This window comes from Harpia harpyja, chromosome 7 (assembly GCF_026419915.1).
Source record: "Harpia harpyja isolate bHarHar1 chromosome 7, bHarHar1 primary haplotype, whole genome shotgun sequence".
NCBI lineage: Eukaryota > Metazoa > Chordata > Aves > Accipitriformes > Accipitridae > Harpia > Harpia harpyja.
This window is the reverse complement of record NC_068946.1, coordinates 20,584,129-20,592,403: the sequence shown is the minus strand read 5'-3', so window position 1 is coordinate 20,592,403 and position 8,275 is coordinate 20,584,129.

Here is an 8,275-nt window from a genome sequence, read left to right as displayed (position 1 = left end):
GAGCACCAAACAAATAATTAGTTTATAGTCAGAATCCAGAAATGCAGGTAATTATGTGATGTTATCTTTGAAGTAGAGTGATATTTTCTTCTGATCATTAAAAGCAGACATGCAAGCTATTTATACAGATGGTACTAGTGAGTTAACCTAAACGTCTAATCAGACTTCTTTCTTTGGCAGTGTATCAGGTTTAAGGATAAATGAGTATAGGTGGTTGTCATAGCTTCTAGAGTCAGAACTGAAACAGCAGAGTGTTACTAAGTGTTCAGCTGCTTTTGATTGAGGCACAAAGGTCAAGAACAAAAGACCCCTGTGACTAATTACACAAATATTATTTCATATTGATTTCTTCTATATTCACAGAATAAATTCTAATTCTGAAAGATAGAACATGCTTAATTGTTTACAGTAACTTAGAATTGGCGTTGTAGTCAGTGATTGCTTAAAATAAAATGTAACCCAGAATCTTTATAAAGCTTAAATTTTTGTAGATTGTGAGCTCTGTAAACCTTGCATTTGTGGGTCAATTTGAGATATGCCTCCTTAAATAGTGTTAAGTTTGTCCTGATTATACAAAGGATAGTATTACACTTAAGCATTCACATAAATGATACTTGCAGTAGATCCTTAACTCTGATATTTTGGTAGTATGTGCAAAACCATATGAAAGGTGTGCGGGATTTCTTTTTAGCAGTGGTAATTAAGGGTGCATTTGGTCAGAATGCATTTTATCTGGAGAATGATGTCTCTTGTTTACTGATAGAGCTAGTGCTTAATAAGCAGTTTTAGAACAAGTTTTCTTGCAGCATCTGTCTTGAAATGACATTATTTCTAGATGACAGGGGAGAGAAGCCTGTTTCACTATCCATCCTAAACTGAGCTCATCAGCAGTGTGGTAAACTGAGGAGACTAGTGTTTAGGAGCTTGAAAGCTAATAAATATTTAGGAATAGTAGTGTTCAGTCACTAATGTCTAAACTTTTATTATGTACCTAACAATCGTTGTTTACACTGGGAGTGAGATTCACTGTTTACAGGAGTTAGTGGTAGGATCCAAGTGGTACTTAATGGACTTTTGTCAGAGCTATACAGAGACTTTTGGCACCCTCCCTGCCTTCCTGCCTCTTTTCAGTCATTTCAACTGCAGACTGTCACCCTAGTAGCAAAGTTAAATTCTTCCATAAGGTGTCCTTCCTGTGCTGTTCCTCCACTTCCATGTGCTCTGGATCAAGTCCTGTGTGTATTTGTTGCACCAGTCTGTAAAGTAAGAAGTGTTATGTTCTTCAGGGATATTTATTCTTCTGAATAGCCTATGCTCCCCTTTAATTATTGATTTATATTTTTAAGTCTTCAGAACCCTCCTTTCTCTCTTCATTGAGAACATTCCATCTCTATCCTAGGTCCAGTGAGAAATCAGAAAATGTTAAATGTCGAACTGAAAACCAAACAAAAACCAACAAATAAAAATCCTCCTGGACAGGTCTAACCCCTGCAATTCTTAAGCAGAAGATGATGCTGTAGTTGCTGTTTTGTTTTGAATGAGAGTAGAAATGATGTGGATGAAAATTTGCCATATTCCAAAATAATGGCTTAGTCTCCTACTGATAAAATGAGTTTGGGGGTACAAAAGGTGCTTGGATACTGGACTTGTTCTTTCTGATTTTTATCTCTGAATTTTTCTATGGCTGGAAACAGGAGCGATGGTATATGTTTGCCAGATTACTTCCTTCAGTTTCCCTTGGTCTCTTAAAAATACACCACCCCCCCCCCCCCCCGCAAACAAACAAACCCCAAAACAAAAAACAACCCCACAACACAACCTGTAGAAGAGTCAAATTAGTCTGTTCATGTGGTGAAGAGACTCTGACTCTGCCTCACTTCAAGAGAAATACTGAAATATGTGGCCTTGCTCTCTTTGTATCTGAGGATGGTTTGTATGTAGTAGTTGTTTTAAGGTAGAAAAATGTACCTTTTTAGTCTAGATAACGTCTTTGAGTAGACTGAAGCATCACGTAATCCATGAACTCCTTGTGGTGATTGACAACAAGAGTGACCATTAATTCTAAATGTGTCTGTGGTTTTGTGAAATTGATACCTTCTTGCTAAAGACTAGAATGAGATCATCTGCTTATTTTCTTAGGCTTTCTAATAGTAACAACTAAAGGTCAGTACGGAGCTGGATTGTGTTTGAGTCATTCGTGATCTGATGCTGTGCATCTAATTACCAAAAAACTTTGTGTAGGAATAAAGCTGGTTTTTGTGCTAGTCTCCTTGCCAGTAAGGTAGTCCCCAGTTCTGCTTTATGAAATACATTTTTAGACCCCATATTTGAGGGGTGTTTTAAACCTAAGTGGCTATTAGAAGGGGACAACCAGATGTTCAGAAGGGCATTGACTTCACCTAATACTGTTGATCACTTAAAATTTTAACTGTTGTAAATTCATTAGTCATCCTGTTCCTGCAGCTGTTCCTTTTGGGTTGTTGGTAGGCATCTATAGTAATCAGTGTCTCTCTGCTGAAATACTGGTACACTGGTTTCTCAGGAGTAGCGAGCGTTCTTTTAGCCCAAAATCTAATCAGCAACATCAAAGAACTTAAACTGCATCTTGCCAGAAGATGTCAGCCTTGTTTATGTAATGTAAGCAAGAAATACAGTGACAATAACCTTCCCACAGGTTTGCTGTCTGTCTCCTAATCCCACTAAATTTCCTCTAGTGCTCTGTGAAAGAAAACACTTTCATGAAGCTTTGTCTTTAGGCTGACAGGCACTGGAAAATTACTGCAGGCACCAGCCTAGATGTCGCTCACAGTGCTACCTCTGTGTGCTACTTCAAACAGAAAATGCAAGCAAACCGACAAGCTACCTAGATAAGTGGCCTCATATGATCCTAACAGTGAGCTAATCATCTGGTACAAAATCTGTTTTATGTGTACCAGTCTGTTGTGTGTCACTAGTAACCTTTCAATAATGGTAATCTAAGGGAAATCAAGCCATTCCTCCTGAGCACCTGCAGTTGGGTAATAATTTCTCATAAAGCAAAGACAGAAACATGCAGCAAATGACTTATTTTTTCGAGTGAAACTGATGCTGCCAGTAGAATTCTTCTTGAAGGGAGGGTAATATGTTCTTCAGTGTCCTTGTCAGATTGGGTGAGAAAGCAGCGGGCATTCATGTAAAGAAGGTGATTTTTAAAAAGTCACAAATATTTAACCTAGTGGAGGTTCATCACTACAATAGTATTATTTTATGATACTGTGTCTGAAGAAGTTCATTTTTTCGTTATCCAATGATTGTGGGATTGCTTAATATGAACTTGACATAGGGGATAAAATAATTTCTCTTCCTCCTGAAAAACACATTTGCCTGTGCACGCTCATTCTCTCTCTCTGCCTGTAATAGTAAATTGAAGGTCATTTTACAGCAGCATGGTTCATCTCTTTGATCTTCACATTTTCTTGTAATGACAGATTCAGAGGGGTGGCTGTCAATTCATGGCAGGGTGAACAAAATGGATATGTACCATGTGATTTGGCAAAAATGTGGCTACAAAAGCATCTATTGACCTCTGAGTTAAGGAGGTTCTGTATTTTATGACCTATGCAATCATTACCTTTAAAAATGCATTATGGTATGAAGAGGCACTTTAGAATATTAACCACTAGGACTGAGGATATTATACATTGTCCTGTAGTCCTCTTGATATACACAAGTGACTCGGGAGAGCATTAGCAGTTGCATGCTTGCATTTGGGGGAGAATGAGAAGATGGCATGCTGAGGAAAACAGAGCATCTTAAAAACTCATGGGTTTGGTTTTTTTTTTTTTCCTTAAAAGCTGTCTGGTCAAAATCACCCCTAACTCAGATTTGTTTTCTTTGGTTGCTTATGTAATGAACTCTAGACTGATAAATGTTTCAATGACTTGAGATGACTTTGAGGGGGAAAGGAAGGAAGGGAGAGAGAGGGGGAAGAGAGTCAAAACCTCTTGCTTGTTTTCGCATTGTTAATGTTTTCTGTATGTGTGCATATGCTGAGGGAGCATGAAGGGGTCTGTGCAGCTAATTAAAATGAACTAAAACACAGCCTAACCTCCCTAAAGGGAAATGGGACACCCTTATTTCAGATTTGTTAGTATGTTCATTTAAAAGCAGAGACCTGTGATAAGGAGAGAGCGAAGGTAGATTATGTGGTAGCTCTGGTCTGAAGTTCAAATTAGAAGCTCTTGCGTTACATTTTAAGCACTCAAGAACTATGATTTAGCAGTAATGAGCAGGGGAGAAGATGAAAAGAAAGAGAAATTCTTCTGTTTCCTTTTTCCTCTTGTTTCTAAGACTATTCCTTGTTGGATACAAGGCAGTAGGTCGAAGTTGCCAGCTGGGAAATCTAGGCTGAGCTTGCATTGCAAAAGTCTTGCTCTTGTGCCTGTGCTGTCAAAACCTTCTTTGAGCATATCTACTGTGTGATTGGGATAACTACATTTGTGCTAGGCATCCTGCTGGAAAAGTTACTGAAGAAAAAAACAAAACCAGATACTAACAAAGTGGATGTGCCTCTCAGGCACTCTGTGGGGATTATCACAGTGTAATTACAGCTTTTTCATAGAAAGGATGTCATCTGAGGATGACAATCTCATCTAAAGTTTAAGAACTTTAATTTCAACATAAGCTTTAAACAAGAGCAGAGAAACTTTGGAGAGGTGGGAAACTCATCACCCACAATTTTCATAGTGATCTTCTCTGCTAGTAACCTTTCCTTCCCAACGTGAGCATACCCAATCTGTATTGCTATTATATGCTGCCTCCACATGAGAGCCTTATATTGTATCCCATTTTCTGAAAATTATTTTTTTTTCCTCTTCATCATGTGTCAGTGATTACATTTTACCTCTAGTTTCCAGTATTAGCATTCTACTATTTATTGTTAAAGGACCTAAGGACTACAATGTGTGTCCATGTGACCTAGAGCCAGTACCTTGTTGCAGTAGTTGTTTTAAAGGGTAAGTGAAGCAGGAGTTCTGTAGGTTCTGTTAAAATTCTGCTACCAGTTGAAATGTGAAGTTATGCTGCCTCTAGATTTCACCCCTTCTGTATTTGAATGCTTCCATATAATATCTATCAGAGATTGCACTACGTTTCTGGAGGCTGTATCAGTACTTCTGCAAAACAAATGCTTTTTCTCCGAAATACACCAATTGTACCTAGGCTTATGGCTCACTGTTGCCCATAAAAAGCCACAGGGATTCTACACGGCTTGCAGTTCTTAAGTTGCTTAATGTTGTATTGTTGTTTTCCGAAGTGAGCCATATAACAGATGAACTGTCCTTTTAATCAGAATCAATGTGGTACATTCTTATACGCTGTATTGGCTGAATTCACTGTGGTGTAAACATGAATGTGGTTTGTATTAGGAAGAAGTATAGACTTGCCATAATGGATTAGACCATTAGGCTTCTCTGTAAGATCACCATGCCTCCAACCATAGCCAGTATCTCACAGGATAATGATATCAGACAGGTCCTTTAAACCATTCTGCAACTCAAATGCATCCATTACTACCATCTGAACAAAAAATGGGGCTAGAGAAAAGGGAAAAGCCAGTAGTTCAGACTTGCCAGGAAAGAAAAATCTCTTCTTGAGAAGTAGATGATGGTGAGAAATCCTTGTGTCCGAGATGGAAAAAAAAGCTTTTTACTTAATAGTCTCAAAGATTTACTTGAATAAAACTTACTTATCAGAGCCTACGTAGAGCTATAATAAAGCTACTAGCCATTTCTGGTAACTTTGGAAAAACGTCAAATTTTTGATTTCTTGCAGATATTTTTGCTATCTCACTAATGTAGCTGGAATTTACTGAACTTACTAATTTAGTGAATTATTCTGGGTATTATTCTGCACTGGCAACTTAGTACTTTCCACAGTGAACTTGTCCAATCTATCTTAATTACATTCTCTAATGAAATGTTCTTTTTTTTTGTTTTGTTTTGTTAGAGGAACAGGATTATGAAAACCTCTGTAGAGTAATTCTGATGCAAAAGATACTGCTTGGGTTTGTATAGAGAATTTTCAGCGCAGTTTTCAAAAATGGATTTTTCTTTTTTAAATCAGTTTATGTAAAGTAATCCATCTGGTTGGAAATATCTGCCCTGTTATGGCTAAACTTGTGAATGTGTTCTTAATTTTGAAGTGAATAGAAATGTGTACACAAATACCTCTATAAAAATGTATAGTTAAGTGCAAGGTTACTATTTTCTATGGGGGATGATGGTTACACACAAACATAGATGCTATTTGGGTTGTCATGGGAACATAAGCATCACTTTGGAGCAAAATAAATGCAGATTAATGGATTTTGGTTTTTTTCCTTCATGTAGTAATTGGATATATTGCGCTTTCTTAAGATGAATGTAAGTATTCAGTGTAAGCTGGGGTTTATCCAAGCAAAATTACTTGGACAAAGTAGCCATATCATGCAGTTTTAAGTAGTTTGTTACATGGACATAGTTTATACAAACACAGAGTTAGAGAAGTACTGTTATTCCAATTGCTCTTTTAAATTAGAACTGAAGCATCTTCTACTGGGTATAAATCAATTACTGTTTAGTCCCACCAGTAGTGTAGAGGGGTGAGCAGCTATGTGAATTGAGAGCAGTCACAGAAGTATTGTGAAACTAATGGAACAGTAGGAAGCACTTTTAAAGTAGGAATAAAATTTTTGGCAAATAAACTTGCAGAAAAGTACCATTTCCAATAGAGAGACTATTTGAAAAAATGAATACATTCAGTTGGGTTTTGAGTGGCTAGTGGTAATTTTCCTTTCCGTTTGGATACTCTAGTTGTCCTTAGCAAATCTGCTTCATGAGTTGGCTGAACAGCAAGCCATTGCTTCAGAAAATGCATTGTATTTGAAACATGAGGAGGGAAAATAAAATTTGAAATTATGCTACTTTAATGGATGGTTCAACTATCCATGTTTCCAGCACCCTTCCAGCACATTTCACTGAAAGGAGTGAAACTGAAAAGATGTTGGGTTGCTGCTGCTGAAATAAAGATGCCAGTTTCCATTCAGTCAGTAGTAGCAATCCTATTTCTTTTTCATTTTACTTTGTCCTTTGTAGTTCCCTTGCTGTCATCAAGAATGAAAGGCCCAGGGACAAAAGTTTGGGGTTTTGGTTTTTTTTTTTGAGACTTAAGTTTGATGTGCAAATAAGTTAAAGCTTGAACTCTTTAACTCATCTTTGGACTTTTGTGTTTACTTTAGGTTGTTCTTAAACAGAAAACATTAAATAAAAAAAAAAATCACCATGTAAAATATGAAACAAATCTTTGAATAATAATAAAAAAAGAATCAGACAGTTGGTGTAAAATCATAATAGCTCTGCTGAACTCAGAGAATAAGCTGGTTAACATAAGCTGGCAAGCTGGCCCAAGGAATGTACAATAACTTGACTGTAATTTCTCTATATGTGTATGAGAAGGTAAAAGTGTGTTGAAGTCATTATAGAAAGACTGTGTAAATAATCATTAATGAATACCCCTTTTTTCCTGTTTGACTTGTTCAAGGATACCGTTGTATTTTTTTCCTTGAATTCATTTATTATCTTGAAATTGTTGACTAAGCTTCTGTGAAAATCTTGCAATCTAGAGCTTGTTGTGAGCAGTCAGCTGGGACTATTCCTTATGCAGTACTCACACTCTTTTGATTAAAGGTGTCGTATGGCCTGACTATTATTGATTATGAAACTCTCACCAGAAACATGATTCTAAGAATTGCTATCTGCAGAGCCAGTAGACTTCCAGTAGTAAAAAGGTGCTTTAATCAAGTTGACAGAAGTGCAGCATATCAAACATGGCTTGTTATGATGCTAAACAAATGCAGCCCTTTGAATACTTAATGTGTAGGGTTACCTACTTAAGGCAGCTTTTCTACTGGAGATGACTGGAACATGCTTGCTTCACACCTTGCTGTGGAAAATACACATCTTTAACCAAGAAAACAGTTTTAACTTTATTTCATAAGTGCTGCTTCAGTGCAGTATCAGGCATGAGGCAGCAACTCATCACTTTGTGCTCACTTGCTCCTCTGTGAGATAGAGTACATACTTTAGGATCCATCATTGTAGGTTTTTTCTGCCCATAATGTAAAAGAAAAAACTAACACCCCCCCCCCCCCAATTACTAGAATTTGCAATGTCTTGCATAATCTCAGAGGAGAATGGCATAAACTATCTGGCCTGAAATTTAGAGTTTGAGTGTAATCTCTTGATTGGGCTGCCCATGC